This window comes from Eutrigla gurnardus (assembly GCF_963514095.1).
Source record: "Eutrigla gurnardus genome assembly, chromosome: 10".
NCBI classification, from domain to species: domain Eukaryota; kingdom Metazoa; phylum Chordata; class Actinopteri; order Perciformes; family Triglidae; genus Eutrigla; species Eutrigla gurnardus.
In genome coordinates this window covers 21520522-21539759 of record NC_139924.1, presented here as the reverse complement: position 1 = coordinate 21539759, position 19238 = coordinate 21520522, and the positions used below count along the sequence as shown (strand labels likewise).

The following is a 19238-nucleotide window of genomic DNA, read 5'->3' as shown; positions in this document are numbered from 1 at the left end:
GACCACACACTCTATAAATAAAGTCTAAGTCAATAACAACGTCAAGGATCACTCATAGTCTTGTCAGCTCTGTTTGCTAAGCCTTAATAATTCAGCCAATCAGAGGATACCAACACACACACACTCTGGAAAAAAGCACAACACCTCCGCAGATACACACTTTGGAGTGCAGATGTGAACACACTGCATGTAGGTGCAGTTGGGCACACACACACACACACACACACACACACACACACACACACACACACACACACACACACACACTGTTTGCTTTCTTAATCAGTCCATACCATTAAAAATGAAGACAAATCACACCTGCAAATTTCCAAAGCTAAGACATTACTTTTATTAATGAACCCTCCCCGGCACTGAAAAGGCTATTATTTCTTTAATACACCCCAGAGTGTCGTTAAATGGAACTATTTTAATGGCATTTCATACTGCGGGATAATGACAGATCTTTGGATTGTCGGACACTCGCCTGGCAGCATAACCGCCGGCAGGTATTTTCCCTGCTCACGTACAGCTACGTTGAATTAGATCATTTTTTGAAATGAAAAAAAAAGAAAGAAAAACATATGTAAAATATAAACAAACATAATATATATACATATTTTTTGTTCCAGATGTATTAAATATTGTTTTTTATTTTTTCAGTGCAGTGCAAACAGCAACATCCCAGGTTCAATTCAGGCCTCGTGGGCCTTTGTTGAATTTCATAGCCCTTCATCTCTCTCCCCTGTTTCTACAGCGTCATATAAAAAGGCAGACAAGCCGCAAAAAAGAAAAGAGTAAAGAAAATATCCTCCTTTGTCCCCTTTTGGCTCAATGTTCACACCTTGTGTGAACTCCAGAGGAGATCTGCTCTTTGCTACAGTGCAATTATTATTATTGATCAGCATGTTAATGAATTAAATGTTCTTCATAGTGTGAGGTGTGATTCTCCCGCTGAGAGAAAACATGCTCCTCTGGACTTCTGAAATGAACAACATTCTTCATGTAAGAACACCATTACACACACACACACACACTGAGGGAAACACTCACAGCGTTGTATAACCATGTGATCCAGTAACTCACATCTTAGACAACCCCCTGGGTTAAAGAATTTGTTTTTTTCCTCGGCGTTGTGATCTGACATGACCTCCAGATCACGCCAGCAGCTGCTTCTGTCATTCTCCCGATGTCGAATGTGCGTGTGTGCACGTTTGAACCCTCTCTGATTGCCTACATCTCCGCCATGTGTGCCGCCGCCATTTGTTTGAGCGCACGCAAGTAGATAAGGTAAAAATATGCATGTAGTCGGAGAGAGGAACCCGTTGGCCCATTGACTCCGGTGGTTGGCACACGAGGTTTTTCAGTTTTGAATCGAGCAGCTGGCTGATGTTTCCATGTTCTCCCCGTGTCTGCGCTGGCTTTACCCCAGATGTTCCCGTTTCCTTCTACAGTCCCAAGCCATGCGGGGTACAGTAAAAGTGGAAATTCCATCTAGATGAATGTGTATGCGTTTGACTGTTGACATGTGAGTCCCGGACAGAATGTCCCGTAAAAAAAAGAATGAATGGAAGCGTGATGTTTTGAAAGGAGCCTTTAATCTGTGATGTAAATTCATAAATACACATCTCTTTATTTAGATGCTGACTCGCCTCCAACCCGACCGCATGGTGTTTGACCAATATACATTCAATACTGTTGTGTGGTTGGGAAACAAATGTTATTTAGAAATGACATTTCCCTCTCTTAAAGTGACAGAAGCCACTAAAAAGGCAGTCATTATTATTGGCCCAGTTTATTTATCGGCGCGTAGTGAGATATCTCAATATTTAGTGACATTAGACTCCTTGAAGTCATTTTTTTCAAGCACCTATCCATGTGTAGGTTATTTCTTTTGTAATTCCAGTGTTTTTCACTTTGCCTTATGATTAATATACGTTGCCGTGCCACATACAGAGTGTGTCACACCTCCAAACATGCGATCAGTCCACTTATTTTCTGCACAGGAGGTAACCAGGTGTAAGGAAGCGTTTTCGGGGTGTCTCTCCTTCGTACCCCACGCTGCCATGCAATCCCTGTACACACTTAACCCCTGACACTCCCCGGCATTCACACACTCTGTCATCACAGGTCCTGGCTGCTGCTGACCTGAGCACAAACACATGCTGGGGACAACTTAACCTCTGGACCCCCAGACGGAAAAACACATCGACAGAGGCCGTCCGAGCGGGAGGAGGAGGAGGAGGGATGACAGAGGAGGATGAAGCATCAGTGTGTGTGTGGAAGTATGAGGCTGGCAGACAGCCAACAGATGATACAACACTGTAAAGTGACACATTATGCTCTCATTTAGTCAATGTCTTGTCACTGCGTCTACACGATATATCTCTTTTGTCACGTGAACAACCTTGTACATTGGGTGGTTAACACTTTTTCCCCCACTTACATGGCTTCCTTCCATAACATTGACTGTAAAACTCTGGGGAAACGTATCGGAACGTATGGGAGGGGAAAAAAACCCTGTTTTACAGTTAAATCAATAAAGCTTGATCTGTATTTTTATTTTAATGAAAAGAGACACAAAGGAATATTTTGTCCTGTGTGAGAAAATTGTTCACCAAAAAATGTATCAGTAGAACTCCAATTATTCTAATAATCATAATAATAAGAAAATAGGGATTTTTTCCTGTATATCAGCTGACTTTTAGGCTCGGCATTCATTTGGAGTCCAGTTTCTGTCCACCTGCTGAAGGTACGTCCGATATTCACTCTTATTTAGCTTAGTTTTTTCTCGCATTAGCTACCGAATGCTAATATGTACCAGCTAGTCGCTTACAGTTTGTATCATGGCTTAAACAAACAAGACATAGCACAAGGTCGGGGTATTACGTTGCCTTTGGACAGAGCCGTGCTAGCTACCAGCAATGAGTTTCCACTCATTGTGCTAAGCTAAGCTAACCTTCCGCTTCATATTGAATGAATAAGAATGTGAGTGGCATCGTCCCATCACACACTTGGCAAAAAAAAAAAGTGAGTGGACTGAAAATTTGAATGATTCCTTTAATATAAAAATATGGATTATAGCAACTTTAAATACCGCCTCCTCACAATGTTCTCACGGTTCTTACTGGAAGCTGTCAAGTCTGCCATATTGACAAGGATGGGTGTTTTGAACATACCGAACATGGACTGACAGTTGAGAAGCGATCCGTGGTGTAGGAATACTTTCACTAATGTGGTTTTGATTGACCTTGTTTCTTCCCTGGTGAAACCTTGGAATCGGTTGCCACGACGCCGAGTCCAAGCTGACCACAGCAGCTGTGTGAACGGGGGAAACTACAGACCCGCCACAGCCATTCAAGCCAACACTGGGTGAGTGTTTAATGCTCAAATGACAGATTTTATGTGGAGTATCACTTTGAGGGTGAGGCCTAATCCACGGCAGCCAAGAGTCTGTTTTGACAGCGGTGCAGCGGTGTAGCAGAGCGAAAGCACCGACAGAGAAGCAGGACCGACTTGATCTGGTTTTTATGGAATCACATGATGAGAGAGAAAGAGCTGAGGTTTGCAGACAACAATATCTGCAGTGTTTATTTTGTGTGTTTTTATGTGTGTCAGCGGAAGCTCTATGTGTGTGTGTGTGTGTGTGTGTCAGGTGAAACGATGAATTCATGGCCTCCTGTGTGCGGCTTCATATGACCCGGAGGAACGATGTTAATACCCACAATAACATGCCACAATATTGTAACACGACGAGGCGACGTTATTGATCGCGAGCACAAACGGAAAAGCACTGGAAACGTCAGAAGTTAAAACAGACTTCCTGTCGGGTTTCTTTCTTTCTAATCTCTCCCGACAGTCATCTGGGCTAACATGGAGACATCTGTTGGCAAAACCCTGCTCATGTGGATATACTTCTTTGCCCGTGGCTTCTACTCTAAGACTTTTCAGTCGGCTTGAAGGAAAAATCAGCAACAATTCATCTGTTCATTTCAGCTTTTCAATGGCCAGTTTGTCTTTTTCTGAGGTCTTTCCTGGAAATGAAAGCATCCGGGTCACAGCAAGCCATGCATTTTATGCAACAGTGACTATGAGCAGTGCAGAAGAAAAAAATAGAACAAAAGTGTTTGTCTTGTTGTTTGATGTGGTGAAATAGTTTTGAGAAATCCCCCTTTCATGTCTGTACACTGAATATCTAGCACAGTCAAAAGCCAATTAGCTTAGCTTAGCTTAGCTTGGCTAGCATGGTTTTCTACTGTCTTTAGCTAAACTGCCCGACTGTCATTTCATATTGAATGGACAGATGTGGTATCAATCTTCTTACCCAACCATTAGCAAGAAATGGAGTAAGCATATTTCACAAAATGCTGAGCAATACTATTATGTAAATCAGGCAGTACATAGTGCAGTTGCCCTCACTTTCAACAGTGATACAAAAAAACCCTATTATTGCAATATTAGTCAATTCAAAAGATACTTGATAAGAATGACCCCAAATAGGCCTACTGTATGCACTCAGAAAACACTCAGCAGATATATAAAACGCTCCGGAATCCTCTGTATTTGTCTTCCAATGTTTTTCACTTCACGATGAATCAATCTCAGCTCGTCCATAGGAGATCTTTTTCTTTGCATGCTCATAGTCCAGCTGAAAGTATTTCAAGAGTATCTAGCTTCTGCACCGTGACATGTTTCTGAGTTAAACAAGCGGGACATAAAGGTGGGAGGAATTTGATTGGATGGTTTCATAAGATTAGCTCATGACCTTCTCGACCTTGCAGGGCCCAAGTTGCAGATTGATTGATGTCATGATATTATTGATTGTATTTGGTTGGCACTAGTTGATATAAGCATCCTTCATATTTTGTTTTCCAGGAAGAAAAAGATATTGGATTTTGATGCAAAAATACAAATTAATACTTTTTTTTTTTTTTACATTTTCTGCATACGTCGTTAATTACATTGTTGTGTTTTAGATTTTTGTTTAGTTTTTTATTTATTTTTCAAATATTTTTATTAGGAAATCAGCATCAAACTGATGATGCGAATCCAATCCAGCTGTCAATATCCCTTCATAAGTCATGCTATTTATTTGCCTTGTCATGGACTCTGTGGTGCTGCTGTGTGATTGACAGCGGAGCGCCGATGAGTGAATATCTGAGACTTTCACGAGTGCCTCCTGGGTGCGGATTGTGCAAGAAGATCGCCTGTGAGCTCCACCGCCAACGCAGCGAGGTTTGGCCGGGACTCTGAGGACAGACTGGCAACCGTGCATTTGTGGTCGCGTCATGTTGGCGAGTGTGAAAGCTGACAAGACAAGAAAATGTACGTGAGTGATTAAGATGAAGAATGAATTAAAAAGAAGAGAACGGGAAAAACAACACAGAGGGGAAAGTTGGTTGTAATTTGCACACGCATCCTTCCATAAGGGCGCGGTACGCAGGGCTCGTGGCCTTTGAGGTGAAATCGGTTATCGCCGAGAGACAGCGAAGGGCGAGGAAAGACAAAAGGCAGCTTTGCAGAGCAACTCCCGGGTCCAGAATAAGCAAGGATTTGGTAAAGCAGATTGACGGAGGCAGATGTAAATGATGGCCAACATTTGTTGGAGGATTCTACCTATAGTAAGAGAAATATAGCATCTCTGCAGGGCTTGTCTGTTGGATGGGAGAGCGGTGGGAGCTGGGAGGTATGCAGAGGGTTTTTTTTCAAGGAGGTATGTGATGTAAAACGGTGGAAGTGGGATAGCAGCTGAGGCTGTCCAGCGTCCATGAATCAGGCTGAGGCACCGTGAAGCAGCGGCCCTCATAGGAGCCAGATGGGCCCTTGGCTCGACACTGGCAGAGATGAAGGAACACACACACACACACACACACACACACACACACACACACACACACACACACACACACACACACACACACACACACACACACAGGCGGGATGGGAACAAACAGGCTCCTATATGCGCTGCAGAGAAAAACCTGGAAATGTGGTCGAAAGCAACACGCACTTTTGATATAAAACAGTTTAGATTTATATGCATGAAGCGCACATAAAACATGCAATGTGGCAGAAACAAGTCAAGTACACACAGTCATGGTAAAGATGCACATATGGAGCCTCAAAACTGGAAAATACAATAAAAGGTTATCTGTTCTAAGTCAAAAATGCTTAATACTGTACAGTTAAACAATGAGAAATGGAGTGTAATATAAAGCGTTATACTTTAGTCTTTGGTAATGAATAATGAAAATACCAGCTTTTTCAGCTGGTTATTAAGGAAACATTTTCCATAAAGATTGACCAGCCAGTGCATATAATGTTAATCATACATATGCTGTCGTAGTAACACTGTATTAACTCTGGCAGAGAGAGTAGTCAAAGCATTTTATGTGGAAAGTGATCACAATCAAAGTGTGCAAACTAATTAATGTCTAATTAGCTAGCTAACTTGACAGCTTAGAGCAACCCTCACACCTTTTCCGGTGTCCATGGGACCTTATTTTGGAAGAAATATCTATGATAACAGCTACACAAGACAAATATGTTTTTTTAACATGAACTCCCCGTATGATGTTTGTCAATTAAAAAAATATATTTTTGCAAGTCCAGAAAGTTGTTTGTTATCGTACCATTTCACTTTTTGTGAAGCCTCTCGGAGAAATGCATCTCTTGTTTCGTGTACGTTGCCAACATTGCGTAACCTTGGCTTTCTAACGTAGCTTTGTTCAGCGCACAAATGTAACGTTATCTTACCTGACTTGTTTTATCCAGCGACTTGTGTTTCATAGTCTTACAGTTTAACATTATACAACCATGTGACTTTCTGGTCATGCAAAATTATATTTTAAACTGGAAAAAAAAATCATGGCACAATGCAAGGAAAATCAAACTGTTTTGTCTCCGGTCATTAATACATATATTTTGTTTTTTAAATAAGGTCCTACTGGTCCAACAGAAGGGATGGGAATAAAAACTTAAATCACACACACCAAGCTTACAACTCAAAATAAGGTATTCTCATTGTGTTCAAGACAAAAGCCACATACTTGAAAGACACAAATAATGATGTATAGGCCTACATAAGAATGGTGTCTACTTAGAGTTATCGGTTGATATTCGTCCTATTAGATTTTCATTTAACACTAAATTCAAACTCCAGTAGTTTAACACATTTAGGTTTTTAAAAAAACGGGGGAAATAAAAACAATTAACTAAAGTCTTACTAAAACTAACTGAAATTAAAATAAACGAAACTTCTTTGAGGCTCAACGTCTAATAAATACAACATTTAGGAGTGGGGAAAACAACGAGGACAAAAAGAGGGAGCAGTGATGTAAACACAACAGATACTCTGCCCTCTGATCATTTGAGCAGGTCAGCGTTTCAATGGGGCTTGAAAAGTGTATGTTTGCTGCAATGAATGGTTTCCTAAAGCCCATCATCCCTGTCTGCTTGACTTAAGTTAGACAGACTGTGACTGATTTCCAACCCATAGTGAATCCATATGATCCCAGTCTACAGGCCGTGAGAGAGATGGGCCGAGGGAAAAGGAGATGCGTTTTATGATCATTCTTGATAATTTTAAGATGTATGTTGTGTTCAACACATGTTAATGCTTGTTCATAGGTTTATTTTTAATCAACATATTAAAAAAAAAGAGTTCCAAAACTTTAAAAAGTGAAAACTTTGCAAATATGGATTGTTTTTGTAGAAATGATTTTCACGGCTGTTAAAATGCATCCTGAATATTTAAAATGACTGCTCATATTTTTGTTATTATATGGAAGATATTTTCCTGAAAATGCAAAAACTGCACTGACCACACTTTGTATGTAAAAAAAAAAATCTCTCCATAAACATCTGTGGCCGCTTGAGATCATGAACATAAACGTTTCCATTCTGCCCAGAGCATTGTGCCACAGATTCATACACTGACTGACTGCTAATTATAATCTCCCAGAAGATAATCTGCTTTGAAACACGGCCGTTCTGACATCGATCAAATTGCTGTGGCAGGACTTGGTTTTGTGGTGTCATGTATATCCAATAAATCCAATCCAAGGGAAGGCAGAACAAAGGGAGATAATTATGACCAGATAGAAAATGAAACCTTTCAGATGGGAGAAGCTGAGTCACACTGAACAGATGCTCGGCCCGCTGAAATATCCACATCCCATCAAACAGAATTAATGTCGGCAAACAAATTCAAATCACACATCTTCATGAACTTTTGGAGGAGGGGTTATTATCACCAATAACCTGAACCGAAACAACATCTACCAGTTATTCTAAGTTTAGCTCAGACATAATAAACAGAGATCTATTACATGTTGTGATAAGTTGTGATTTTCCTTCAGTTGAATGAAAAAACTGATTTCATTGAAGAATCAAAACTATTTCCTCACTGAGGTTTGTTCATTGTATCCAAGTGTAAAGGTGTCCTTCGGTCTTTTCTCTAGTTTCCAAAGGAATTTCCATATTGTGCTGCCTTCATGTACAGTTGGAAACAATGCAATTTAAAGTTCAGGTCACACAGATAAACCCAACAAAGAAAATCCAAGAGAGACTGTAAAATATCTGATAAATAACAGACACCATTTGAAAAACTAGTTTTAAAGGAAATGCTATTCATCTCAGCGTGGTAGATTTGATTTCATTACAGTTTTAATAATTTGAAAGTAAATACATCTTTATTTTTATTTTTTTTACATTAGTTATTATACAATAATCTAAAATCATGAGAATGATTGTAATATCTCTTTAAAATGAATATAATAATTTTTTTGGAGCAAACTTCTACACGTTCTACTTTAAATGTAATAACAGCCATCATTTATAGCAGATTTCTATCAGCTCTCGGAAATGACTAGTTTACTGAGGTGATTCAGAAAAAGCTATAAAAGTAGTCGTTCCTTCACTCATAAATTCTCTCTCCTCATTAAAGTACGGTCTATTGTGAATTGATTTCTGTCTTTTTCCCCCCCCCCCAGAAATGGGACTCCAGATAAAAGCTTGGGAAAAACTAATTTAAAGCATCTAAATGTGCAAAACATTCACTTAAAAACTTGGGGAAAGAAACTTACCTTAAAGGCAGCATTCTCCACAGGACTGGGTTCCTGCTTCAGTGGCTTTCTGCTCACAAGGACATACACTGCTGAACACAGACCTCTGCTGGATGCTTGTTGTCAGCAACATTCTAGTTCACTTGAACTCATCCCACATCCAGACCACATCCTTGAGCCGCTCTATGGTACAGATTCTTTCTGGACACAAGTCAGAGCCTCAACCTGCATTGGATTATCCAACATATGACATATTAGATCTTATTGGTATCCTGCTGAAAAGTTATACTTTATACTGCAATAGTTGGGAGATTTTAAATACAGTAAAGTATCTACTTACCTGGTTGATACTGCTCTGGACTGCCGCTGAGCAGAAAGCTCGGCCCCCCATGGTGAAGCTTGGTGGTGGGGACCTGGATTTACGGGTGAGCAGCAGAACTTTGTCGTTGATCCGGGATGAGACTGGAAGCCGTTGTAGTGAGTGGAAGACAGGCTTATATGTTCGTATTTGCGGACTCTCATCAGGATCCTGGCAGCGCTGTTCTGGATAGATGGCAGTTTGTGGATGCTCTCACCAGGAACCCCTGGCCTCCTCAAATGTGTTCTACTGATCCGTCTCTTTGCTTGGTCCTGCGTCTGTGACCTACAGACGAGACAACAGACCAGAGAGGCTACTGGTCCAACAATCTCCCATTTAACTGGGTGGAGATGTGGCGAATATGAAGGGTATATCATTATAATTCACATCATTTTGCAGCCTCATGCCCTCCATGGACACATCTGCATATGTTACGTCTTCCTTTACTTCGTCACCTGTCAATATATCACAATCACATTCAATTCAATTTTATTTATACAGCCCCAAAACACAAACTTGTCTCAGAAGGCTTTACAATCTGTACAGTGTTCATCCTCGGTCCCGGGCCCCCCATCAACATGAGAGAAACTCCCTTAAAGAAAAAGGAAGAGAGCAACATAGAAGGATGGACAGAATAAACAACAAAAATGACAACATAGTCAATCCATTTATGACAGAAATATGTAATCAGAGCAGTAGTATCCATCACCACACACACACACACACACACACACACACACACACACACACACACACACACACACACACACACACACACAGCATAAAGCTACCATAGCTGGGAAAAACCCAAGAAGCCCACAAGGTGGCAGTGGTGGCTCGCTGTTGACTGGAGCTGATGAACCGATTAACCCCCACTTTCCACCCCGGAGCGAGAGAATCCTCAACCTCCCAGCACTGTAACCGAGATGTGAGCCTGTATGCTGTTTCAACTCCGCCCAACTGGGCTATGGCATCATTCTGTATGCATGTTCATGTGTGTGGATGTGTGAATATGTCTGTAGGAGAGAGTGAGCTGTCAGGAGTCCATAGGTTCCTTTACTCCTCTCCTCATTCTGTAACACACACACACACACACACACACACACACACACACACACACACACACACCCCTTTCTGCATATTGCTGGTGAGAGCTGCATGGATGTGTGTGTTGCTGTGGTCTCCTGGGTGCTGCCACCCTGCCCAGACTACTAATGCCCTACCTGCTTCTCATTAGAATGTCCCGTTTGAGTCCGGCCATCTGCACCAGCTGGTTGGCAAACTCGCTGCCAGCCGTTTGATGTCGACGAGGAGCTCGGTGACGCGCTCAGGACGGTGTCCCAGCGCCAGACATAAAAAGGCCTTTTTGCTTTGTAGTTTTTTTTTTTTTTTTTTTCTTGAAAAGCCGGAGAAAAGTCCTGGTGTTTTCATCGAGGCTGGCAGGCTTAAAGGGGGCCGAGGTGGGTTTGGATGGCATCAGGCGAAGGGCCTTCACCGAGGTTTGCACATTGAGCTGCCTAAGATGTGCTGGATTTGTCTTGGCAGCTGCTTGAAGGGAAAAGGGGAAGAGGTGATGTGGTGGTAAACAGAGAGGAGCGGGAATTTGACTGGATGTACAAATTGTCCAAAACCACTTCATAATGTGTCAACACCTCCCACCGAGGCTTAAAAACAAGTTGATGAGGGATCATTTCCTAGACGTGGAATCGTCTCAGGCATTGCAAAGGTGGTGGTACAGGCAGAAATACTCTAAGGGCCATTTAGGTTTGTGTTAATATGGAACAAATCATGCTAACATTAACTTTTTCCCCCCCACTTTTATAATTTTGGAGATGAATCAAAATCACAAACTTTGTTAAACCCTATGGAGCTCAAACTTCAAAACGTGCTCTCCCCTTAAAATGTTTAAAGTAGAGTTGGAAAAAAAATCATAGTACACATAACACAACTTTTTAAAAACGGGTTCTTCTCAGCCCTGGATTGCTCAATATGCTCTAGATGCACTTTTTACGGTTCTATCCGAAGATAATCTGCACATTATTTACTACACACAATATTTTAAGCCTTATATCTGTTGCTGCCCAAACAGCAATGTTGTCCATGGCCTCTGAGATCAACACACACACACACACACACACACACGCACACACACACACACACACACACACACACGCCAAGGCAGCAAAACAACCTCTGATTCCTGACTCAATCATTATGAGAGCATTATGGGATATGTCTTTCCTTCAGCAGACTTCAGCTAACGGCTCATGACAACAATAACGCCTTTCAACACACAGCAAGAGTAACATGTATATGAGTTTTAGAGCAATATGTATTGCCATCTTAACTGAATTGAATTAAGGTTCCTGAACTTTTCTTTTGTCATAAATTCTGGGGCGGCATCTGGGAGGACCAATCAGATTGTAGTGGTGGCACTGGCCAACAAGGGATTGATCGCCAGATTGATTGCTGTCCGGGGGAGCGTTTGCAACCTATTAAAGATGTATTGCCAGTTTATTGTCTACAGCTGCTTTTATCCAGACTAAACAGTCATGATGTGCAAATACACATAACTTTATGTCCGTGGTAAGGTAAATTTATGACCTATTAGACATTTGTATTTTTATATAGCACAAAAGCATCAGAAGGCTTTACAATCGTAGCACACAACATCCTGTCCCGGGACCCTCCATCGCATGAGGACAAATCCCTAAAGAACATCTTTAATGACTGAGAGAAAATCTCCTCTGTGTATTTTTTTGTTCTCATTACCAGCTGCGTTGCTTTTAATATAATTAATTTTGGGTAATAAGCGTACAAAATATTTTAAATTCAGTAGCGTGGAGAATGCTGGAGGAGCAGCTGGAGAACCACAGGGAGACTCATCAGAAGCAGCTTAGCGGTCTCCAAGATGACAGCCAAGACAGGATGAGGATGTTGGACAAACTCAGGGTGAGGACGCAGTTCAGTAAGTATAGTACGGCATAAAAAGGTCATAACATATCATAGAATAGTATGCCATGGAAATATAATGAAACAGCATAAAAGCCTGAATAAGGTCTGGGGTTAAAACTATCTGAAGAGAGATTACTTACTTTATAGCTTAACTTCTTTACGTCAGCTTGTTACTTCTAGATTGTCTTCATTTGTGAAGAATTTATTTCTGAACTCACTGCCACAAAGCTTATTTTCTATCCAAAAACCTCATGGAAAAATGTGATTTTTCATCGAGGGAACCTGTGCGATGCTAACTTCCAGGGTTGGCCACTCTTTCCCTGATAATGCTTTGCCAATTCTTCCAGGGTAGAACAGGATCTAGTTAACCTTAGTCTGTAAGAACTTGGGCTCCTAAAATCCTGGAGACATTTGAAAAATTCAGCTCTTTTGCAAACAAATAAATGCCCCCGTTTCTATGGATAATCCACAGAACGTTTTCATTATTTTCTTTCACAGTTCCAATGAAATTGCTCAAATTAGAATAACGTGAATATGGGCTGAACTGACCCTTTAAAACCACTCCTGCACTTTTTTTCCTGATTTTTTTCTAATCACCTGTGTTTGTATCGGTGACCGCTCTGGCCAGAATAAGAAACAGACAGTGACTATTATAGCCCCCTCTGGCCTGTGTGGGGCACGCAGAGCCGTCTCAGGGAAACATGACGAATGCCCTCGGATGTCTGCGAGGTGAGTAAACGTGTGTTCAGAGATACTGGATATGGGTAAATACACCCACAAGCGCCGGCTGACACATGGCCGAGCTAATCCTATCTCCTCATCTACCTCTCGCTCTCTCTTCCTCTCCCCCTGGCTCTTTGCCTTCATCGCTTCATCATCATCATCACACACACACACGTCGAAAACAAAAAAACTGTGCAAACCCGAGGATCTAAATGAGGAACGAGTGAGAGGGGATGGGAGGACGAGTGCTTTAAACACGGTAATGGCCGACTCTCCATCATGCGGAGCCTCTTAGGGCCTTCAGCCGCCAGACCCGCGCTGCCAGTGGCCCACCGAAAAAAAATAAAGATGAATTAATCATTGCCTTCTCTTCCATGCTCCTCTTCCCTCCTGCTCTTTCTCAAACTCCTACTCCTCCTCGCCTTTACCTCTCTCTGTTTGGCCATTTATTCTTTATGCGTAAACATTACGCTTCGGCCCTCCTCTCTGTGCAACTTTTTCCCACTCTCTCTAACCTCTTCCCATCTTCCCCGTCTCTCTGTCTCACAGCTTAAATCCTCCCCTTCCTCCCCTCCAGCGTCTCATGCTGATGGGTAATACTGACCCACTTTATTTGACGGGGGAGCCGGGAAGGAAGGAAGGAAGGAACGACTGAGGGAAACGGAATGATGGAAGGAGGGACATCATCACTCCCTACTCCTCATGTCCCACAATGCCGTGTTTAAGGTAAATATTTTTACAGCACCACTCATCCCAAGGGCTTCTGGGATGGCCCTTCTCCACTTCGGCAACTCCTTACCGCTAGATCAAATATTCATATGCCCTCCCGTCATCTCTCTCCCTGCTCATCCCTCCATCACCCTGTGTGTTTAACCCCTATATCATGTCATTTCCCGTTCCGTCACTCACACCTTTTTAGCCGCCCTCACGTTCCACATCTCCCATACTCTTCACAAGCATAAAGGTATGTGTGTCATGCATGGGTCACACTTCACATGCTATTAACACGTCAAGGAGACTCCCTCATGTGTATTCAGTAGCTTGGCTATGATAATAGCGAAGTGCAACATGATGTGCATGTGATGACAACAGATGCATCTTAAGTGAAGCTTAGCATACCTTAACATAGGACTGAAGCACCTTCTGCAGTCCTGTGAAAAACACGCAACATGCTTCTTAAACCCTTAAAAAAACTAAGCGGAAAGGAAATAGAATAGTGGTGGCATATGTTGTGGCCCCTTTGTACCTTGTCTGGCCCTATGTCCAAATACAGTTTTAAGAGCTTCATTATTTTAATTTATATTGCGCTAACATGCTTGTGAAAAGGTTGTGTTTCTAATGCAAACTAACAGAGAAACTGAAAACTTGGAGCCAGGTAATTTTCCGGCGTAGGAAAACGTCTCTGGGTGTATAATAAACCTGCCATGTGAAGTAAAAGTAAGAACTTCACTTAATGGGTACAGGCAATATACACTATATACGGTGAGTAATAGGTGGCCGACCATACATTTTTTTCCCTTAGTGGTAAATTGCCATACATAGAAAATATAAAGACGCATGTCATGATAAACTCTCCATACGTCCCTGTAAGAATTACAATGTTGCAGTTCAACAATAGGAGATGAAATATAACATAAAACTGTATGATGGAGTCAAAGTAAATCACATGAAAACATCAAAAGCATTAAGCTAAAATCACAAAGTTAATTTACTTAACCACTATACTCAAGAATCATTTTGGTACTTGTACATTTTATATTTTCCACGTTAAGAAGGGTCCTTTCTGGATATTGCTGTGTTTTTAATTTTAAAGCTGCACTTAAGCATCAATATTTCCATGTGGGTAAAATAACCATGTGTAATGTGTGTGTGGCGATAGGAATATAAAACCCCAAAACAGATGTTCTGTCTAAGAAAGTGTTGGAAATAAAGCAGTAAATAGCAGAAAGGGGAGTTGGAGGAGACCAAAACCGAGGTAAAACACCTGTGGACAACAACAGGGAAGCAGAAGGACAGACTGAGCGAGGTTTAAGCGTTATCTGGAGAGAGGACAGAAGAGCACGTGGCCAACCTGCCTCTCTTGTCTCCCTATGAATATTTGATGCAACGGACTAAAACCAGCTCTGTGAACTCTGAAAAAGTGTGACAGTTGAAAATGCTCAGAGGAGAGCGGCTTACAACAGTCATCCAGAGGCAAAGCAAAGGGGAAAGCTGCTACTCTGAGAGATGTGTGGGAAAGGGAGGAAGAAGAGGAAACAGCAGCATGTGAGTGTGTCCAAGTATGGCAGGGTGGACCGGCCGGAAACTATAGGTGTATGGACTCATACACATTATGAGAGAAATGGTTGAATATAATCAGCTGGGTGAAAAGGGAATACGTATCCTTTTCTGAAAGTACATTTCTGTGTTGATTTTTGATACTTTAATAAAATCTGTGCTGGAAACAATTTAAACCTTAAAATGTAACCTCTGCTCTCACCGAGCCGTTTGAAGAAGTGAGAAGTGCCACACTGTCCTTGCCCAGAGAAGATTTTGTCTGTTCTCGCGAAAACATCTGGTCATTCTAAAACGTCCTGGAACAGACACACACACACACACACACACACTTGGAGGCTTACGCATGCCGACACACCGAGGGCGAGCGGGGCCATTGAAATATTGATGGAGGCTCTCTCCTTGCCGTAATGAAAAATCGTCCTCCAATAAATGTTTCATCCCTCCAGATGCATCACCTAGCCATTTTTAACAGATGAGGCAATTCGCTGTAGAAACACAAACAGCCGGGGGGAGGGGGGGTCTCACTGCATACAACCGAGAGGGACGAGCTGGATATTTTAACACAGGGAAACAGAGAGAGGCAACAGAGGAGGAGGAGGGAGGAGCAATTTGCATGTTATTCCCACCCACACTGATTTCCCTCACGGTCTTAACATAAATAAGCTACTAACTGTGTATATGATGGTTTTATGGCCACATTCTGTATTGTTTACCGTAATAACTTACTGACTGTCATTTGGTATAGTGCATCTATATGTATATTTATTGCTGGAATCAAAAGTGCAAGAGATGGAACAAAAGCTATTGAGCAAGTACACCAAGATAATAAAGGAAAACAAGGCTGTCGTTTGGGTGGCAATTTCTATCGGACCCCAGAGCAGAGACTGCTGGATGGTGCAAAATTAAGAGTTTATTCAGTGCAGAGCAGGTTGAGAGGCAGGAAGCTGGCTCAAGGAAGGAGATCTCATAAGGACAAGCATGGCACAGAGAGAATCCAACTCCACTTAGGCAGATGTTAACACAGAAGAAGAGAACAGTGCTGTACAATACAAGTCAGGATTCTTGTCCAAATCTGAATCCCACCTCCCACCAAAGCGTAAACTGAATATTATTGACGGCCGAATGCTGTGTCAATTTAAATGTTGCAGCCGCACAAAATTGTTCTTTCTGGATGATCCAGAAAGAGCTTCGAAAGGAAGCATTGAATGACTTTTCTGTAGCATTTAAAGAATTCAACCAGCTGCCACATACTTTCAGGTAATAGGTACGATGCCGATTAGGGCCACTGTAGAGAGAGAAAAAAAAAAAAAAAAACGGAGCAGAGAGAGGTGGGCAATATTCTGAGAAAAAAGTGGCAAATTTGCTCGTTTAAAGTGCTAGTTTTTTGATCTGGTGGTTGGGCTAAGATGCTCGCGGTAGCTTTCACTTGTTGTCATAGCAACAGCAAACATCCGGGTCAAGCAACATGTTTACTTCCTCTATGACCTACAGCTAGCTTAACCGAACCACCCGATCAACAAACACCCATAAAATGACAATTTGGCCCATATAAAATTAACCAACAATAACCATCAACAGCCATCACCCTAAAGACCTTAGCAAAGCGTTGGGATGGATTATTTGGAAAAATAAAAGCGACATTCATGGGAAGTTAGCTAGCATGAATGCCGGTTGTTAGCATCGTAATAAACTAGCATATTTGCCACTTTAAACTAGCAAATTAGCAACTTTTTCTCAGAATATTGTCCACCTAAATAAGCGATATCACATTTTCCAACAAAAGAAGACAGTATGCAATGCAGCCACATATATTGTGCAGGTGCATTCTGGGAACAAGGAATTCAGAAAACTGAAGTAAATCTCTTCATCACAGATTAAGCTATACTGAATGTTTCAAGCTGATTTCTTCTAAGAGAGCAAGAATGTGTCGTTCAGTAGCTGAATTGTCAATCTGACCTCCCTGGAAAGGGAAGTGCAAACTTTCCTCTGGATTCAATCAAGTGTCAAATGTTTGATGATTGCCTCTCCCAGTGCTTATATATCATCCCTGGGAAGCTCTAGCTTAGCGCACATCCTTGCTGACGAGGCTTCGACGCGGTTTGCTTGTCAGATGATTTGCCCCCGTGAGTGAGTCAGCAAGAACGTCTCCCCTTAAAAGCCACAATGGCATCAGGGGAGCTTTTAATATATCACGGACCATCTAATAGAAGGGAAAATAAAGTTTACCAAGGGGCAATAGTAGGTGTAGCAATGCATGGCCCTTTTTTGATTTTACTTTGTTATTCCCTTTAGGTGAAGGCATGAAAACTCTCTTTTCTTGGAGAAAATACATAAATACATATACTGGATTAAGATAAAATCTCCAGTATATGTAAAAGTATACGTTTCCTATCAGCGTGGGCCTCCGACCCACTAACCCACTTCATATCATACCAGCCCACGTTTTTACCACGCAACGCAGCATCTGCCGTTCAGCTCACACCACCTGCTTGCCTATATTTGTACCCTCTTCTACTATCTATGTATCTACTATGTGTCTCGCATGCCACATGTCATAAGTGCCCTGAGTTTGCACACAAGCGGTTTCAACTGTCCAACCGTGGCTTGACTGTGTGATTAAAATAAAAGTAAGAAGACATGAATTTCTTTTCCTCCCTTCTGTAAAACCCGAACTACCCCAATGTATGGTAATGCTTGATTGTCCGAGGCCCTGATGTGTCCACCTCAGCATGAGGACCAACATGAATGTTGTGATTGTTCATGCATGGTGTGGCTGGGTGCGGCTGCTCTGGGTTAGATTACAGCACAGGCTTGTTTGGGACATATTTTCCTCCTCAGCGACTGTAATTAGAAAAGACTTTCTGCTCCCTCGCTCATACAGCAAAACGCACACTGCAGCTATAACTCCTCTGGGCCATTTTCCCCAAACTCTTGCCAGACTGTAAATGACTGCAACTTGTTTGATTGGCAGTGAATGAGAGCCCCGACATAGAAAGCAGGCTTATGTGCACCGCCGCTCGTATTAAAATGCATCCATCCTTATTAAGATTCAGAAAGGATTGGGCTGAATCTGCCTTTATTGTGCTCTCTGTCTCTTCATTGTTATTGAGGGAAAACCCATTATAGCTGGGCTAGGACTTGGCACGCTCGCAGGATGCTGCCAATACAACTCCGCTGACATTGTCTGTACCCTTGATACCTCAGCCGTTTGCCCGTCTCATGCTGAATGATAGAAATATTGGAATTCAACTGATTTCCCCTGGCAACACAGTTTCCTGGGTGCAGTTAAACACAATACAAGAGGTGAAACAGCTAAATTGAAATGATAAAACAGTTTCAGCGGGTGTTTTTAGAGACAATAGTGCCAATCAGGATGGGTCCTAAAGGCGTGAATAAGGGAGGAGCAATGTCAATGAATTGTCCCACTTTATCCCTCTATACCAGAAGCCAAATGGCTTACCAGCGTTCCTTTTAGCACCACAGCCATGTTTATCCGAATAACCTCTGTCACTGTTGGAAGGTCACTATGACTGGCAGTCCAGAACACATGGGCCCCTAGCTTTTGACTAAACTCTCTGTGCTTTGTTATCAACCCTATTACTATTATTGCTCTGATCTGGGGTGGTCACTATGACAAATACAATAATACATGGTGGAAATGCTTATTCCTGATTTGATTCATACTTTATAGATTTTTTTTTTTTAATGTATAAAATACAAATTAATACAAATTGTATTTTTGGTCAAATAAGAATTTAGTTTTTTTTTTTTTTTAATGAACTGAATGTTTTTAAAGAGAGTTGTTCAAGGCTCTTTTCTGCATCTCCAAAATACAACCTCATCTTTCAATGATATACATTCAT

At 41.8% G+C, this 19238-nt stretch overlaps 1 protein-coding gene across 1 annotated transcript in view; it reads left to right on the top strand.

Moving 5' to 3' along the window:
• farsb (phenylalanyl-tRNA synthetase subunit beta) overlaps positions 1 to 19238 on the top strand; it is a 387447-nt gene that overhangs the window by 58866 nt on the left and 309343 nt on the right. The gene's annotated exons all lie outside the window — the stretch shown is intronic.